At 33.3% G+C, this 18,170-nt stretch overlaps 1 long non-coding RNA gene across 1 annotated transcript in view; it reads left to right on the top strand.

Annotated features, from left to right (window-relative positions):
- LOC131380714 (uncharacterized) overlaps nucleotides 1-18,170 on the top strand; it is an 86,584-nt gene that overhangs the window by 53,623 nt on the left and 14,791 nt on the right. The window contains exon 2 of the long non-coding RNA XR_009208825.1: nucleotides 5,481-5,601. This is a non-coding gene — a long non-coding RNA (uncharacterized LOC131380714). The remainder of the gene's footprint in view (nucleotides 1-5,480; nucleotides 5,602-18,170) is intronic.

Raw genomic sequence — 18,170 nt, 5'->3', positions numbered from 1 at the left:
TGGTGCGTTTTTACAGAGTGCTGAATGGTGCATTTACAATCCTTTAGCTAGACAGAAAAGTTCTCCAAGTCCCCACCTGACCCAGAAGCCCAGCTGGCTTCACCTCTCACTACCAAAAATCCTCTTTGCTCTACCCTTAAAATATATCCAGATTCTAGCCACCATCTCATCATTCTCATTCTCTTCTAAGTCACCAACATCTCCCATGTGATGGCAACAAGCCGCCAAACCTCTCTTTCTTGGACATTTGCTATAGCATCCTGACTGACTCACTGCTTCTTATTTTGTACATTTACTCTCTTTTTTTGAAAGTGCAATCAGAGTAATTTTTTCCAAATATCTCACATGAGTTTAATGCTCTACTCAAAACCTTCCAAGTGCTCCCATTCCTTCTTAAACTATCTGCATTCCTTCTCTCTCCTACTACTTTCACCTTGCTCATTTTGCACCTGTACAATAAATTATTTGCTAATCTTCTATTTCAGCCAACAGCTTGAAGCCTCATGCTCTCTTCTAGGACTGCCCCTAATTTGGATTTCCAGATAACCTCAAGACGTGCTCCACTAGATTATCCCACTCAATTTTTGGATTAAATATCACCCTCTTGATGAGGTCTTTATTAACAACTCTATTTTAAAATGTAACCCCATAACCCCTTGGATCTCTTTGTTTCCCCCCATGCCCTGTTTTATTTTTAATAACATCACTATATTATAGTATACGCATTTTTATTTATGTATTGTTTATTGTCTGTCTTACATCACTGAAATGCATACTGCATAAGACAAGTATTTTTGTGTGCTTAATTTCTGGTCTGTCCCCAATGCCCATCAGAGTGACTGGACATTCTGATCAATGAATACTAAAAAAAATGGAGGCAAAATAATTCTTTAATACAATGTTAGATATGGGCCAATTGTTGCTTCTTTCATGAGAAAATGCTGAACTAATGCCAGCCATGCATTGTTTACTTAAATAGAATTCTCAAACCCCTGAGAATATATCTGCAAACTTTTAAGTAGGAGAAACACTGGCATAAAGCTCAATTTCATAGCCTTTGGATTTTACAGACTTGGTAGAAATCCTGATTCTGACACTAGCTTGTAACATCTGTCAGTTTACTTAACCTCCAAGCCTCAATGTCATCTGCAAAATACATAAAAAATTTTATGTGATGAAGTGAATCATTTGATGGCAATTATTTATTACAGCATGAAGTAATATTATTTTTAGTTTTAATGTTATATGATTCTAAGGCTTTTACGACAGGGATCCTATATTTCTAGATGGGGATCAACTGTGACTAGTTATTTTGGAGCAAATCCAGCTAACTCAAGGAATTCTCAAACCAGTGATAGGGTCCTCAGTAGCATCACACTCTAACCATTTGAACAATCATTCTCCATAGGAAAAAAGATGTTGGGCACTAATCCTAATTCTGTTCATGCTAAGAGACTGGGAGATAAAATAAAGCTTTAGAAACTACTTAATTACTTTGTAAAAGTTGAAAGAGCCTCAAGTGGATTCTTTATTTTGCCTTTATAATGGCTTTGTACCACTGAGTGAAATAGTTCTGATGTTTATCAAGTGAATCCTGGGATTCTGACAAACTAAGACTTTCCTACCTTCTTGACTATGCCTCAAAATATTAACCTTAAATTAAGTAGGATGACCACATTTATCAATTTATTTATTTATAAATATTTGGAAATAAGAATTTATCTGGTTTATATTCTAGACCTAGGTATATTGTAGAAAGTCTTTTTAGTTTAAAGACTTTTGCTCTGAAATTATCAATGGAAAATTGGAACATATAAAAAATTACACAAGAAAATCTTATACAGTATTGACTTGGAAACTTCCTTGACCTAGCTATAGATCCTGTGAGATGGTTCCAAAGCTGAAAGATTCCCCCTTTTAAAATTTTGATTTTGTTAATGGGTCATGCCTGATATAATTAGCATTTATGACACAAAATTAAACTGTTATATATAAAATAAACATCATATTTCAGTATAGAAAAGCTCACAGCCAAACAAAAATTTCACCAGAATATTTTATAATATCACAAATGCTTAACTTGTTCAAATGCTTAATTTGTTACTCTAGAATTCATGAATTAATTCACTTACTTTTGTCTCCTAAACAAAAATGGGCTTTAAATTAAAACTTTCCTTTGCTTCTGAAGCAAGATATGGCTAACTTCATATATTATTTCCCTCATATCAGTTCAAAATGAGATGGTACAACTAATGAAGTTACTCCTACCTGTCTGTTTTCACTATTGGATCATACCTAATGCAAGAGTTTCCAAACTCTGACCCTCATTTATTTATTGTAGCCTCCAAATGAGCATTTCCATCATCCATGGTAGTTGCTCAATTAGTTCAGTTCTATTACAAATCATTTATTGAACACTTATGGGCTAGGCACTGTACTATGTAGAAGAGTAGCAAAAAAAAATAAATTCTATAGACATATTTATGGCATCTTTATCCCCCATACGATCTGAGGTATGTTACAAAATGTATATACAATATACAAAGTATAAAATAATCTTCTTACAATTGTTTTTGAAGTAATATGAATATGAAAATAATAAAAAACAAGATAAAATCAATAGGAAGGTGTAGCAGAAATAATACTCAAGATTTTTAAGGGTTGCAGTTTTCCTGCCATTGGGACTGAAGCCATGAAAACTTTTTTTACTTATCGGTTTTGATGAATAAATAAAATTTAGTATATCTCAAAGAATGGATATGTCTCTTTTAACCCATCTTTATTGAGTACTTATTATATGTTTGGAATTTTCTAAGTACTAGACATTTGAGAGTTATGGTATATTTTCAGGGTGAGTGCCTAGAAGGTTAATATTCTGTGTTACTTTCTTCCTTTATTTTTTTTGTTGTTGTTGGTTTGTTTTTGAGACAGAGTCTCACTCTATCCCCCAGGCTGGAGTACAGTGGCTCAATCTCGGCTCACTGCAACCTCCACCTCCCGGGTTCAAGCGATTCTCATGCCTCAGCCTCCCAAGTAGCTGGGATTACAAGGCTCGCCACCATGCCTGGCTAATTTTTGTATTTTTAGTAGAGATGGGGTTTCACCATGTTGGTCAGGCTGGTCTGGAACTCCTGACCTCAGGTGATCTGCCTGCCTTGGCCTCCCAAAGTTCTGGGATTACAGGCGTAAGTCAACTCACCTGGCCTCTGTGTTTCTAATTAGAGACATATCCATGGGCTTTGGCAGTTTATCAGACATTGGGTTGGATTAAGGCTGTTTTGTGAAATGTAGACATGATAGTTGGCTTCAGTCATATTTCTATGGAAGAGGGGTTGCAAAGATACACAGCAAATTGGCAGAAAACTATAATTCAATGCAACTATACTTTAATACAACCATATCTGGAAAATATATTTCCAAGCTAGTTGTATTTATTTAAATAGCCATCATCGAATACCCCTTATATACCTAGTACGCTGGTTGCAGAAATGAAATAAAACAGTCCCTGCTTCCAGCAAACCAGAACCATGCTCCCTCTTAAAATCTTCTGTTCCCAACAGCTGTCTCAGGAATAACAGAGTAAAAAATATGACTTATCAGGACCCCCACAAGAGGTGATTTTTCTCCTGAAATTTTTACGAAGAAAAGCAAAGTCAAGGATCATATGCACTGTCTGTATTCCCATTTAATTAAGAAAACCTTCATAAACTTATTAAACCATATTTGCTTATATGAAATATTTACATTTTATAAATAGACATCCTAATCATTAGCTACACTGATGGCTCACAAACTCTTACATCAGAGAGCATAAAAGAAGACTTGGCATGTCCTTCCCAAAAGGTTCCCAACCATTGGTTTAATTGTTGAATGCTAAAAGTGGTATGTGCCATATTTGTAATGAAAACCAAAACAAACTCAAAAGGTAAGCACATGGGGCAAATACTTTGATAAATGAAACTTTTTTTGTTGTTCATAGGGGAAAAAAAAAGACTGCTTGCCTCTGTATGGAAAAATCTCATTAGTATTTCAAAGACAATAAGCTGGTAACTTGATCAAACTGTCCCCTGAAGATAGTGTCATATACATAAATGCAATTCATTGGTGAACACCGTTGTTTTCTGTCTTTGAAAAAACTGAGATTCTTATCATTTTCTGTGATAGGGAATAAAAATAGAATGAGGTAAAAAGCACCACTCCCTTAATGAAGTTTTTCTTATTAGAAACCCCAGTGTCTCAGTGTTCTGCTGACGTTTGTGCCTTTTGATTTTAATGGTGCAGCTTTATCTCTTGGGCAGAGTGTTCTGACACAGAGCCTAATACATATTTGCCTAATTAAAATTCAGAAGGTGAAGAGAGGCAGGATGTCTCTTAAGCTGTTTGCCACATTCTATCCTCTTCATGGCTATAATTCAAATTATTTAATTGAATGAAAATTGTATTTAAGATCTTCTGGTTAAAGAAAAAAAAAATGCCAAGATAGAACAATCATGTCAAATAGAAACCAAGAGCACATCATCCTTATTTTAATGGGAAACTTAACTGTTGCCAAATATATATGAAATTGGCTTTTCATTTTGAGTATAAAAATATCAAATAGATGTTCACTTGAACCTCTTACAGAGGATCAACTGAAAAGTCATTAAAGCTAAAATTGGCTTAGTTTTTCAGTCCTTTAAAATAATTTAGAAAAAAAGGTAAATCTAATCAGCATATTCAGGATCCCGGTTGGATGCCATTTCATCTAAAGCTTTCATTTTTCTCATTCTACCCGCTCCCATTGGTATTGTTCCTGGATCACACCCAAGACATCTGCTCAACTGTGCTCTCGTCTTTAAATATGATGATGTTGTGATTAGTGGGATACAGCGCTTAGCACTGGGATTGTGTTTTATGCTACAGTCCACTGTTATCTACTGTGCCCTTCTGCTCATTTGCTAAGCAGATGGTCAGGATTAGGGGCACATCTGTAAGCATGAAAGAAATATGTCTTCAGTGTAACCCTGACTGACCTAAACAGGGAATGAACTTCTGGTCCTCACCTTATTTAGCCCTTATTCTAACAAAACAAGATGATCGGTCCAGGTGCAAAGGAAATAAATTAAGGAAACACTAATTTATACCCAAGAAGGAAATAATCAGGGTCAGAATGGTATTTTTGTTGCATCAATATTTATTCAGGACAACTTCCCAGAAAGAAATGCTAAAGACTTCAAAGGTAAAGGACAAAACTTGTCAGATGATGAAAATAATATATAATGAAGAATAGTTGAAATGCTATAAGCAGTTACCTGGAGTGGCAAAGAAAGGAGGGACACAATTTGGAAGACTTGAAGAAGCTATGCTTTGAAATATGAAACCAGAGTAGTGATTACCATGGACCATGATGTTGAGCACTGTGCTTAGTTCCTTACACACATTATTGCATTGAATTCTTACATAATCCCTCCAGAGTATATATCTTTATCTTCATATTACAGGCTGAGGAATCTGGGACTCAGAGAGGTGAAGTGACTCTCCCAAGATCATAAATATCTGCAAAAGTCAACATTACAAATAACTGAAAAGAAGATGACATAAGAAATACAATAAAGTCAGCAGGTAAGAAAGAATAGCACCCTTAATGTGCCCATGTTTTAAAAGAATTAAAGGGAAAAAAAAGGCAGAAATGTATTAGGTCATACTATAAAAGAGGTAGCTGCAAAAGATATAAGGGGGGTTTGAGTGCTTCCAGGCAGGCTTGTTATGCCAAACATTTACATTTATTTACATGTCTGCACATGTGGTTGACATCTTGGTGTTGACAGTGGGTGAAAATGTGTGAAAATGGGCACGTTCTGAATGTCAGCAACATATGTTTGAACAGGTGGTTCTACAATAAATGACAATAAAAGTAGCAATTTAGTTGGGTCATAATGACAAAAGAAACAGGAAGCAATGCCTTAAGATCCTGGATAGAATAATCTGATTAAGATTCAGACAATTGTTGCAGTTTCGGTATTAAATATTTCAGTTTGGGGAAAAGATGAAAATAGATGTTTATACTGGAAGTGTTTATACACAGATAAAGCTAATCATACTAGTAAATCTCACAGTTTAGGCTAAAGTAATATCATATATGTCTACATATAAATACATAAATCACATATATAAAAGTTTTATCTATGATATCACATATATAGTACACATATAGCTTTATGTAAAAATTACCATCCTACATATTACAAATATATGTATAAATTAATTAGGCTATTACATATATCATTTTACACAATTATTTTAACTTTATCTTGGCTTTTATATATATAAATTATTTCATTATTGCATATTATATATGCTATATATAAGATTAACCCTGTAGTCAAGAATACATATTATTTTTATCAGCTTTTTATAAAATCAAAGAGGAAAATTTTTGTTGGGTTAAAATAAGAACAGTAAAAAAAAAGTTTTGATATTATTCTCTTCTATTATTCAATGTATATAGGACTTATTATGCTATGAATATCTGTCTCTCCCACTAGACTGGTTTATGAGGTCTGGAACCCTACTTAAGCCATAGTTGACCACAAGTAACTGAAACCACAGAAATTACAATTGTGGATAAGGTGGGACTACTGTACTTGGCAAATGCTTCCTTTGCACTCAATAACAATGTGTATTCTGCAATATGGTTGTAATAGTCTATAAATGTCAATCATCTATATTCTTACTGATTTTTATCTCCTATTTGTGTTACCAATTAATGAGAAAGAGATATTTAAATTTCCAATAAAATTGTGGATTCATCTATTCTTTTCCCTTTAGTTATAACCATTTCTGCTTTATGTATTTTGAACCTTTTTATAAGAGTTACACACTTAGGATTGTTATTTCTTCTTGATGAACGTTATTAAATGTTCTTATTTTTACTGTTCATGATCACTTTTTGAAGTCAACTTTCATATTAACATAGCCACACAGTCTTCCTTATGCTTATTGTTTTCCAGATGTATCATCTCCCATGTTTCTTTCTACTTCTTGGTGTCCATAAATTTAAAGCATATTTCTTATAAACAGTATGTAGTTAAGTTCTGACAATCTCTGCTTTTTTAATGTATTCTTTTGTACGGTTACATTCAATCTGTTTGTTAGTGGTGTTACTTTAAGTCTACTATCTTGCTCTATTTGTTTTCCATTTATTCCTAATGTTCCTGGCTTCTTTGTTTCTTGTTTCCTGTCTTTTTTTTGGTAAATGAAATCAATGTTAGTGTTCCATTCCAAATCCTCTGTTGACTTTTAACTATACCTTGTATCATGCTTGTTCTGGATATTAAAAATATAGCCCTAACTTAACAGAATCTACCTTTAAATTATTTTTAAAGGACTTCAAATGTAACAATCCTGCAAGACTTTTATTTTATTCACCCATTTATCCTCATTCTTTATTATATATATGTTGTTAATACATATTTTATTTACATATACTAAACCATAAAATGCATTGTTAATATTTTTACTTAAGTTGTGAGTTGACCCTTAAATGTTTTCTAATAGAGAGAAAAACATTTATTTTTATTTATGTTCATGGATACCTTTTATACCATTACCAGTACTCTCGTTTTTTGTCTATATATTTTAATTTCTATCTGGTACATTTTCTTTCAGTTTGAAGAACTTGTTTTTGCTTTTCTTTTGTGGCATATAAAGGAAAGAGATTTGATTAGCTTTTATGTATACAGTTTTTCTTTTATAATTTTAAACTTATTATTTCATTATATTTCGCATTCAATTTTTCAAATGAGAAATCAGTTCTCATACATGTTGTTGCTCCTCTTTATATAATGTATTATTTTCCTTGATGATTAAACATTTTCTTTTTATCCTTGGTTTTAAATAGTTTGGTAATGTGCCTAGATTTTTAAAATATTAATTTATATTTTATGTCGTTTTAGATTTGTTGAACTTTCTTAATCAGTGGTTACTCTAAATAGCCCTAGAGATTCATAAAATGTTGGTGTGAGGCTGATTCGGTGCTTTTAATGTCTTGAATTCAACTCTCTTAAGAATCTGACTGTGTAGCACAGTCATTAATAGGCATTAATGGTATATGTTCTTAGACCTGGAGAATATAACTCACATTTTGTTCCATTAAAGTTCAGTAAATTACTAAAATGACATTGGAAAAAAACAAGGCAAGTCAATGTAGAAATGAACCATTAAAATAATAGTAGAGAAAGCATTTTTGATAGTAGAAAAGCAAAGGAAAAATAAACAATTTGATTTCAAATAAAGTAAGTAGAAAAAATATGATTTTTAATTACAGTTTGACATAAACCTTAGACGTTTTTATGCGGTAGATAATTTTCGTGATATAGGGAAGGAAGCTCCTGACAAGGCAGTCAGATATTCTAGTAAAAAGATACTTACAAAGTAACAGCAAAAAAAGGATACTACATTTTTGTTTATCTCACATTGTGTAATGGATACTTAGTGAAACATAGAATCCACTGGTCCATATAGTTAAAGAGATTAATACCTAGTCCCCTTTAAACGATAAACCCACTTGATACTAGATCTAATATTAGATGTAATATTAGTTCTTGATTTTCTGTTCCCACTTTGCAATGTCTTCCTAAAGCAAAATGTACAAACGGCAAAAAAAAACAAAAAAACAAAACAAAAAAAAAACAAGAAAAAAAGAAATGAAAAGAAAAAAATACCAAATTTAAAGATAATAATTCTATGGCAATGCAACAATGAATTCAACCTCTCTCAAGCTCCTCATTTAAATTTATAGGTGCTTGCTTGATATCAGGATTTATATCAGTAATAAATGCTCTATCACAAAGTGCTTTATCTTTTAATATATCCAAAGTTTAATTATTTTTCTCCTTGGATACAGCATCTCTTTTATGTATCCAAATTTCTACTAGTAATGCCTTGAAGTAGACCTGAATTTAAGAGAAAGCAAATTCTATTTGGAGAATACTTGAGAAGCTCCATCTTTCAGAGACATTATGATTCATTGTTCTAATAATCTAGATCTGGAATCTTGGAATAATTTTTTACTTTCCTTTACTTCACTTTCCAAATAAAAGAAGTTGCCAAATGTTTGAGATTTAGCCTCAGCGATACATGCAAGACAAAAATACTACTACATATTGGAATATGGCTTGAAAATTAACAGTGCTTCCTTTCATATTTGATTTCCTTAAATGAAGAGTAGATAGATATGTAGATAAATCGCAGCATTACTTTATCATAATCCTATGAGTTTGCTTGTCCCATTTAACATATGAGTATGTTGAGGCTGAGTTTGGTGACTCGTAATTCACAATGTATGCGAAGACTATTATGCCATATGATGGTACTTCATGATGTACAGTGATTCTCAAATCTGTTTTCTCCTTCCATATCTACTACTTATATAATTTAGGTCCTTATTATCTTTATAGTAAATTATTAGAGCAATTTGTTGTGTATTGCTACACCTTCGTTATGCCTCTATGTTTTTTAATCCTGCTAGCTATTAGCCTTCTCTGTCATCTCACATTCCCTTTTAAAATGTTTTCTGACTGTAAAATGGATGAAGACATTCCCAAATACCTGAAGATGTTTTATTTGTTACTCTTTGGTATTTATTCTTGTGGAAAAAGAAATCTGAGGCCATTTAAAATTTAATTTCTTTGAAGGTGCCTATTTTTACTTAACTGTATGTAGAAATCTACTTACATTTGTGCAAGTCAATGTCTACTCATTCCATTGTTTTTATCTGTGCTTTAAATTACTCGTGGCATCTGTTGTGTTTCTTCTCTAATTCTAAAATTTATGTAACAAGTATATTTTATTCCTGAATTTGTTTTCATAGTGCTTGTATTTTTTCTCATTTTAATTTTCATAACTTTCCCTGTAAGTTTGGGGAAATTTATCAAGCCTCTCTTTCACACAAAGTTGCTTTTCTGATTTTTCTTCTCTTACTAAAAGTTTGAATTCAAATAAATTGTTTTTAATTGTATGCAGTCTTTTCAGATTTTACACCACACTTGTTTTGACTGCCTTCTTCATTACTTCAGATTCACTATCCTTTTGAATCATGTTCCAGAATGATTTCCATGTCCATTCTTATGAATTTATTCTTATGAATGGAATTTCCAGAATGATTTCCATTTATTCTTTTGAATGGAATTTCCAGAATGATTTCCATGTCCATTCTTATGAATTCATTCTTATGACTGAAACTCATAAGAATATAGTTTCTCTGATTATTAAAAATGGTCTCTTTCAAATGCAGTATTGTTTCAAAAATGATATGACTATTTTTTGTTTTCCTTTAGAAATGAAGACTCTAAAAAATTTGTTTCCTGAAACAACTGTTTCTTACCAGCTCTACTGCAGGATGGTGGCTTTCACCATCCTCTCTCACTGGGTCTTCTGCAACATCTTCCTCCCTCACTAGCAACCCTTTTTCCCATATCTTTCCTCCTAAAAACTATTTTCCACACAAATTTCATAGTAGTTTGTCAAAATTCTAATCATATCCCATTGCTTCCCTACTTAAAAAAATACAGTATTTGAATAAATTTCAAACTCTTTACTACTTCATACGAGGCCCTTCATGATATGCACTCTTACCCTCCTTGCCATTCGACTTGGCTCTTCACCTATTTTATTTATTGTCTTCTGTTTCACACTAAGCTTTCCTGACCAACCTACTTCAAATAGAAATCTCCCACCCTCCATGTCTCTCTAAGTTATTTTACTGCTTTTCTTTGCTAGTTTTTTCTTTATGTCGACTATCACTACCTGATATTATATTTATTAAGTATCTTGTTTATTGTCTGCTTGCCAAATTACAGAGTAAGCTTATAAATGCCAGGGAATTGTCTGTTTTATTTTCATCTGTATCCCAACGCATGAGAGAAACTCAGTATTTTTGGATGAATGAAAGGGTAATGACTACAGGCTTTATTTGCATATCGGTTTTTGTCAAATGCACAACAGGACGCTATTACAGACCATCCATTCACGGTTGCCTCCAATGTCAGGGATGCTTTCAAGTCAGGTGTTTTTCAGTGTTTATTATTGTGAAAGAATATTTCCATATTCTGCCACATGGCTGGCAATGTATTTGAATAATTTTTTTCACTGCAAACACCTAGTATTGCTTCATAGAATTAAATAAAACTATAAACTAGAATTATCAGGCCGAACATGAACAAAAGCTGGATACACTGAAAAGTAAACTGAGAACAGAAGGTGCTTGTCCCCAAGGTCTTTTAGAAATCTGGAAAACTTGAACTGTAGTTTACAAGAATATTTGGATAAAGGAACAGATGACAAGCCCATTGTGTAACCCGAGTGAGGAATCTAATGTGAGTATATTCTTCAGTAAACTTTGGACTTGGATACCCTTAGCATCAAAGTGGCCACAAAGTCAAACTATAGAAACTCAACATTCAGAGGGTTATATGGAAAGTTACCTTGGTATAGAACAAAGGGAAAAATGTCCCCAAGTTACTATGATAACAAATGAGCCCACTTGTAATTTTCAGGACAAATTCACATAATGAAGGTGATCCAAGAAGTTCAATAAGTAAATTTGATTTAAGGTTTTCCTGGACTAATAATATATTTGGAAATTTGTTAACAGTAAGCACAGATAAATCACTGGAAAAAAACTTTCTTTAGCACAGATCTAAAATAATAACATAGTAGACCTGTGTGGTGACTCACACCTGTAAACCCAGCACTCTGGGGGGGCCTAAGTGGGTGGATCACTTGAGGTCAGGAGTTTGAGACCAGCCTGGCTAACATGACGAAACCCTGTCTCTAGTAAAAATACAAAAATTAGTTGGGCGTAGTGGTGCATACCTATAATCCCAGGTACTTGGGAGGCTGAGGCACAAGAATCTCGAGCGAGGGAGGCGGAGGTTGCAGTGAGTCAGTATCATGCCACTGCAATCCACCCTGGGTGACACAGCAAGCCTCTGCCTTAAATAAATAAATAGCAGCACAGGAGAGACTTCCAAATATTTATCTACAACATACACACTTAAACACACATTAAAATTTCTCCATGGAGCACTTTCTAGTGAGGGGAAGGAGTCAGTAAACAAAACAAATAAGATATGTAATATGTTAAATGATGAAACATTCCATTTAAGGTAAGGTAAGGTCAAGAAACTGTGTAATAAAAGAGTTTTTGGCACTGAGTAGCTAAGATGGCCTCATTAAAAAGGCAGAATTTGAGAAATGGAGTGCTCTCACAAAGTTTTGGCAGAGTAATATGAAGAATAGATGAAAGTGGAGTAAGGGCTGAAATAGGAAGATACTTACAAGGCTACAGCAATAATCCTGGTGAGCTGTGATGAAAGCTTGACCCAGGGAGGTAATGGTGAAGATCGTGAGAATTTCTTGGAGTCTGGAAATATTTTGAAGACAAAAGCAATAGAATTTGAACACAGAGTTGGTGTGGATATAAATGAATGCATTCAAGATTTTGGAGATTAGGAACTACAAGAATAAAAACTTCTGAAAGTAAGTGCGTTAAACCAGACCTCACATAATTTTCACAGATAAAGATGTAAAATAATGAGCTCAAAATAATAAGTCCATATGAAGACAAATATTCATCATTACTAGGTGGCAGCAGAAATAATACAAGGAATTAGACCTTCAAAGTTTGGGATATTGGGATTAAGATATGCAGGATACAAAATATATATAGTTGAAATATTTGATTAAATTCAGGAGAATATAAACAGTATGAAAAGTGAATGAGAGGCTTTCAAAAATTACCATGAACACTTGAAAAAGAAATATTTATAATGTATGAAAATTTAAAAAATATAATTAAAATGAGATAGTGAAAAGAAAGTATAAATACATCTTCAGTAACCCTTATCTGAAATGCTTGTGATAAGAAGCATTTTGGATTTCAGAGTTCTTTGGATTTGGGAATGTTTTCATTATATTTACTAGTTAAGCATCCCAAATCTGACAATCTGAAATTCAATATTCTTCAGTATTTCCTTTGAGCAGCATGTTGGTGCTCAAACGTTTTTATTTTGGAGCACTTCAGATTTTAGATTCTTGGATTTGGGATCTCAACCTATAGTATATTAGATATAGTTGATATAAGAATTAGTGCATCAGATGATGTACTTGAAAGAATTACCTATATTGCAACACAGCAATACTAATACTAACGAGAGAGAAGATAAGGAGTGAAGAGATGCAAAATTCAAAGGGATGGCTGAGAATAATCCAGCATTTTAACAGACAAATATTCTCAAATTCAAGAATATCAATGAATAACAAGCATGAGGAATGCAAAAGATATATACATCTAGACACATTCTAATCAAGTTGCAGAATACCACTCATATAGAAACATATAGAAATGAGCTTAAATATCACCAGCAAGGAACGACCAGAGTGAATGACACTTAGATTAGCAGTAGGTATTTAAACCATAAGGAAAGTAATAAAATGGTAAATACTATCAATGAGCTGAGAGAAAACAAAAGTCAAGTTAGAATTGGGTAGCCTGTGAAATTTTCAAAGAGGAATTAAGACAAAATAACGATGTTTTAATACAAAACAAAGAAACAAACAACTAGGAGTTTAGTACTAAAAAAACTGCAGAAAAAGAAACTTCTAAATTACATATTTTGGGAATAAAGAACATGTTCCCATAATAAAGGCCTGAGATACAAGAAGCAATAGGGAGAAAAGAAAGTAGCAAATATTTTGATAAATCCAAACACTGACTACATAAAATATCACTGACTACATAACAACATGAGCAACAATAATATCTAATTGTTGGAGACAAAATAAGAAAAGCATCAAGATAAGAATAAAATATTGACCAGTGATGACGAGCTTTTTTTCATACGTTTATTGGCCACATAAATGTCTTCTTTTGAGAAGTGCCTGTTCATATCCTTCGCCCATTTTTAATGGGATAAAGAAAATGTGGCACATATACACCCTGGAATACTATGCAGCCATAAAAAAGATGAGTTCATTTCCTTTGCAGGGACATAGATGAAGCTGGAAACCATCACTCTCAGCAAACTAATACAGGAACAGAAAACCAAACACTACATGTTCTAGCTCATAAGTGGGAGCTGAACAATGAGGACACATGGACACAGGGAGGGGAACATCATACACTGGGGCCTGTCGGGGGGTGTTATGTAGCCTGTAGGGAGGGATAGCATTAGGAGAAATACCTAATGTAAATAACGGGTGGATGTGTGCAGCAAACCACCATGGCACATGTATACCTAGGTAACAAACCTGCACATTCTGCACATGTATCACAGGACTTAAAGCATAATAAGAACAAAAGAGAAAAAAAGGAATAAAATATTGAAAGCCATCAATATACAAACCAGAAGATGGTTCAGGAGATTACATACATTTAACTCTTTTTTTCTTTTGTGGGTAAAAGTTAAAACAAAAGATTAACTTCAAGCTATATTAAGTGTGACTGTTCAAATATCTCATGTTACCACTAAAAAGAGTAGTGCTTACAAAATGTGAAAATTGGAAAGGAGAATAAAAATAATAGCCTGAAAAGCAGCGAAGTTAGATTTTACCTTAAGAAGTTAGAAAGAAATTATAAACATTAAGAAGGTAGAAGAAATTGCACTATAAGATTTTGAACAGAACTTAATGAATAGAAAGAAAAATACAATACAGCTTCAGCAAAACTTAAAGTTGGCTTTCTAAAAAGACGAATAAAATCAACAAACCTTTAGCAAGGCTAATGAAGATTTAAAATCACCCTAAAATTTGGGAGACAGATAAAACTGAGGGATAGTGTAAATACTTCCCTGGACTTTACTAGCTAATGTCTATATCCCTTCAATTCTTTTAAGATGGAAATATTTAGTAACTGTTTCTGCTCAATAAAATGTAAGTATGCCACAGGATCTAGCATTACACTGCATTTAAAGGTATAATTGGTGTTAATAATATGGAAACTGAATATTGTAGATTAAAAATTGCCAAATAAACAAATTTATCTTTAGATTTCTGGTTCTAAAATTGGTTGAAGTTGCAACTTTCTGGAGGTAAATGAATTAGTTTGACTTATTTAGGAAAGTCAAAATTTCAGCTGAATAAATCTTTGTTAAAGTGTTTCAGAAATTGTGAAACATTTGAAGAGCTTTCTCTCTGGTAGTTCCCAAAGAAAATACTCTGGTAAAACTTCAGGGAAGATGTGAAACTATCAGATTTGTATCAAAAATAGGATCCGTAAAAGAAGGCAATGATGGAAAAAAAAAAATTAAGAACTCTAGGAAGAAAAGACACAAATGAGACTTATCTCCTTCACTGCTAATTTGTTCAAGTTACACTTTTGTCAAATTAGGTCAGAAATTACTAGATTCTCCAAAGAGAAGAAGAGAAAAACAGGAGGTTTTGGGATGGTATTTTCCAGGAATGCTAAAAATATGATGCTCCACCATTCCCTTCATTCCACCAATCAAATGTTCTGCTTTCCTGTCTACGGAAGATATAACGCAGAACACATCTGGAAGGCTTTTCTTGCTCTGAGTTTTTTGGTTTTTCTTTTAATCTTTGTCTTAAATAAACCTGAAATATTGAAAAATTAAAAGAAATGATAGAAACGTGTAGGTATGCTTTGTGGCTAGCAGCAGTGCTCAAATTTTAATATAAAATATATTGGTTTTATAGTTAATATCCAAATTACTCACGATACGTGAGTTTTAGAGCCTATGAAGCCGAGCTCAATTAAACACACTAGCAGAAGGAGGCATTTATTTCTTATATCAAAGTAGTTCTCCTCCATAGAAAACAAAAGGTGAACACTCATTTTATTCCTCCAAATCCAAAGTCAAATAGAATATAGGAATTTGGAAACATGAAAATGTGCTTGATGCAGAAATGTGGCACAGATTTTGCTTACTTGTTTAATGAACACTGTTGCTTCCATCAGTAAGACAGTGAATATCACGATAAAACCATTGTCCAGAAACAAAAGGCTGAATTTAAATGCCATCAGCTGGCTCTAATTTATACACATGCCTCACCTTGAAATCTGAAAACATGTATAGCATCGAGGGATGTCATCATTATTACGAAGTTTAAAGACAGCATTTTTCAATGAAATCAGAGAAAAATCTAGTTTGAATGGCATTTACCTTGAAAAGTTAGGAAAATCAAATAGTTATATGTATATGTATACATATTTCCTTTCATCAAAAAGATAACACATGCCATATATGAAGAAAATTACAGATGTTGTTATAATTAATCTGCCATTGATATATCAGGATTTTTAATGTCAGCATCTTTCATAAATAAGATTGCTCTGTGACTAATTAATGCTCTAACATCAATTTGGTAGTGAAAAGTTCAAGGCAACCTAAATTCATTTCTTCCTCAAATATTGTTTTGGAATTTTTTTTTCCCCACAAACTTTAAAAATAATATTCTATTTCATATTTAATATGAGTCATACACAAAATATGCTTCTGTATAGGGGTATACAGAATATTCCACAGCTTCTAATAGAGCTATGCTAATTCGGTAGCCTTTAACCACATGTGGGTATTTACATTTCAATTAATTATAATTAAATAAAATTTGAAAATTTGGTCCCTTGGTGCTTCATATTTTAAGTACTTAGCCGTGTATGGCTAGTGGTTACTGTTTTGGACAGCACAGATACAGAACATTTCTATTATTACAGGAAGTTCTATTGGACAAGGCTGCAAATAGAGAGACCTAGAAAGGATTTGGGGGGGTAGGCATTCAGAGCTTCTAGAAGAGTTAAAAATGGCAGAATTATTTAGCCTAGAAAAAAGAAAGAGGAGGACTGGCCTTGTGAAGACTTTTGAATGACAGAAAAGATATAAAAAAAGGCAGCCAGCTGTTTTTCATATACGGGTCAGAGACAGGAGGAACTGATTTAAAATATAGTGGAGAGATTTAGAGTAAGCAGAAAAAGTGGGAGTTATTAAACAACTAAATGACTTACAGGAATTTCTCCTTTTAAGACTTTCTACGAGAAAGCCACATACTTAGTGACAGTCAGTGAATATTTATCATTGATAATTAAGCCAAATTCTCTGGTGTCCTTTCTAAACTCAGAGAGATGTAGTCAGTTAATAAATCAATAAATAACCATTGGATTTGTATTATGTTTCAGGCAGTGTACTAGAGAGAAGGTACATAGCAGGAGCACCGAACATTATTTACTTAAATCCTACCCTTACAATATCATGCTTTAGGAGTAAGGAGAAGTAGTGACTACATAAACAAATACATTTTAAAATAGTTTCAGGTAATTAATGGGGTTCTTTATTAGCTAAAGTAGTGTAATAATGAGGAAGTGACATTGAAGAGTACATGGATTTGGAAAGACAAAGAAGATCGCTGAGTGGCTGACATTTGTGTTGATATTTTGTTAGAGGGGAGGAGGTAGCCATAAGAGAATCAGATAATCTAGGGGATGCCTGGTCCAAGTATAAGAAACAGCAAGTTCCAAACTCTCAAGCCTCACATATTAGGGAAACAACGAAAGCCACTGTATCTGGAGATGAATGAAGGCAGGGATGAGTGATTTGGGGTGAGATGGAGAAATGCACAGAGGCCAGTTCATGCAGGGCCGTGTGGACCAAACTAAGGAGTTATATATTACTCTGTTGAAATAGCAAGTCAGTGGAGGATTTAACAAGATCATTCTGGCTCCTCTTCCACATCTGCTCTGGAATGTGAGGCTGTGAGGGGACGGTCAGGGCAGGGAGGACAGTTAGTGAAAGATACCATAATTGGACAGCAGTTTTATGAATAGAGATGGCAACAAATAGATTTAATATGTTTAGAGGCAAAATGGAATCCACTGATGGATTGTATGAAGTATGTAGTATAAAGAGAAGTAAAATATTTACTCGTAGCGTTTTGACCTGAACAAGGGGCAGAAGAATGGATGGTAATGGAAATTACTGAAATAATGGAGGCTTGATGGCAGGACCAGGGAGGTATATTTGGGCAGAATATGCTGAGTCTAAGATAAATTTTAGACATTTAAAGCATTTGAATATGTGAGTCTGTGAATGAGAGGAAGGCCCAGTAGAAAGAAATCATTAAGGATTTCGAAAATTTGAACACCTCTTTCAAACATCTTGATCTCACATTTTTAGAACACT

The sequence above is a fragment of the Hylobates moloch genome, unplaced genomic scaffold (assembly GCF_009828535.3).
Source record: "Hylobates moloch isolate HMO894 unplaced genomic scaffold, HMol_V3 SCAFFOLD_12, whole genome shotgun sequence".
NCBI classification, from domain to species: Eukaryota; Metazoa; Chordata; class Mammalia; order Primates; family Hylobatidae; genus Hylobates; species Hylobates moloch.
Note: the sequence above shows the minus strand (reverse complement) of the source record. Positions and strands in the feature narration are given on the sequence as shown.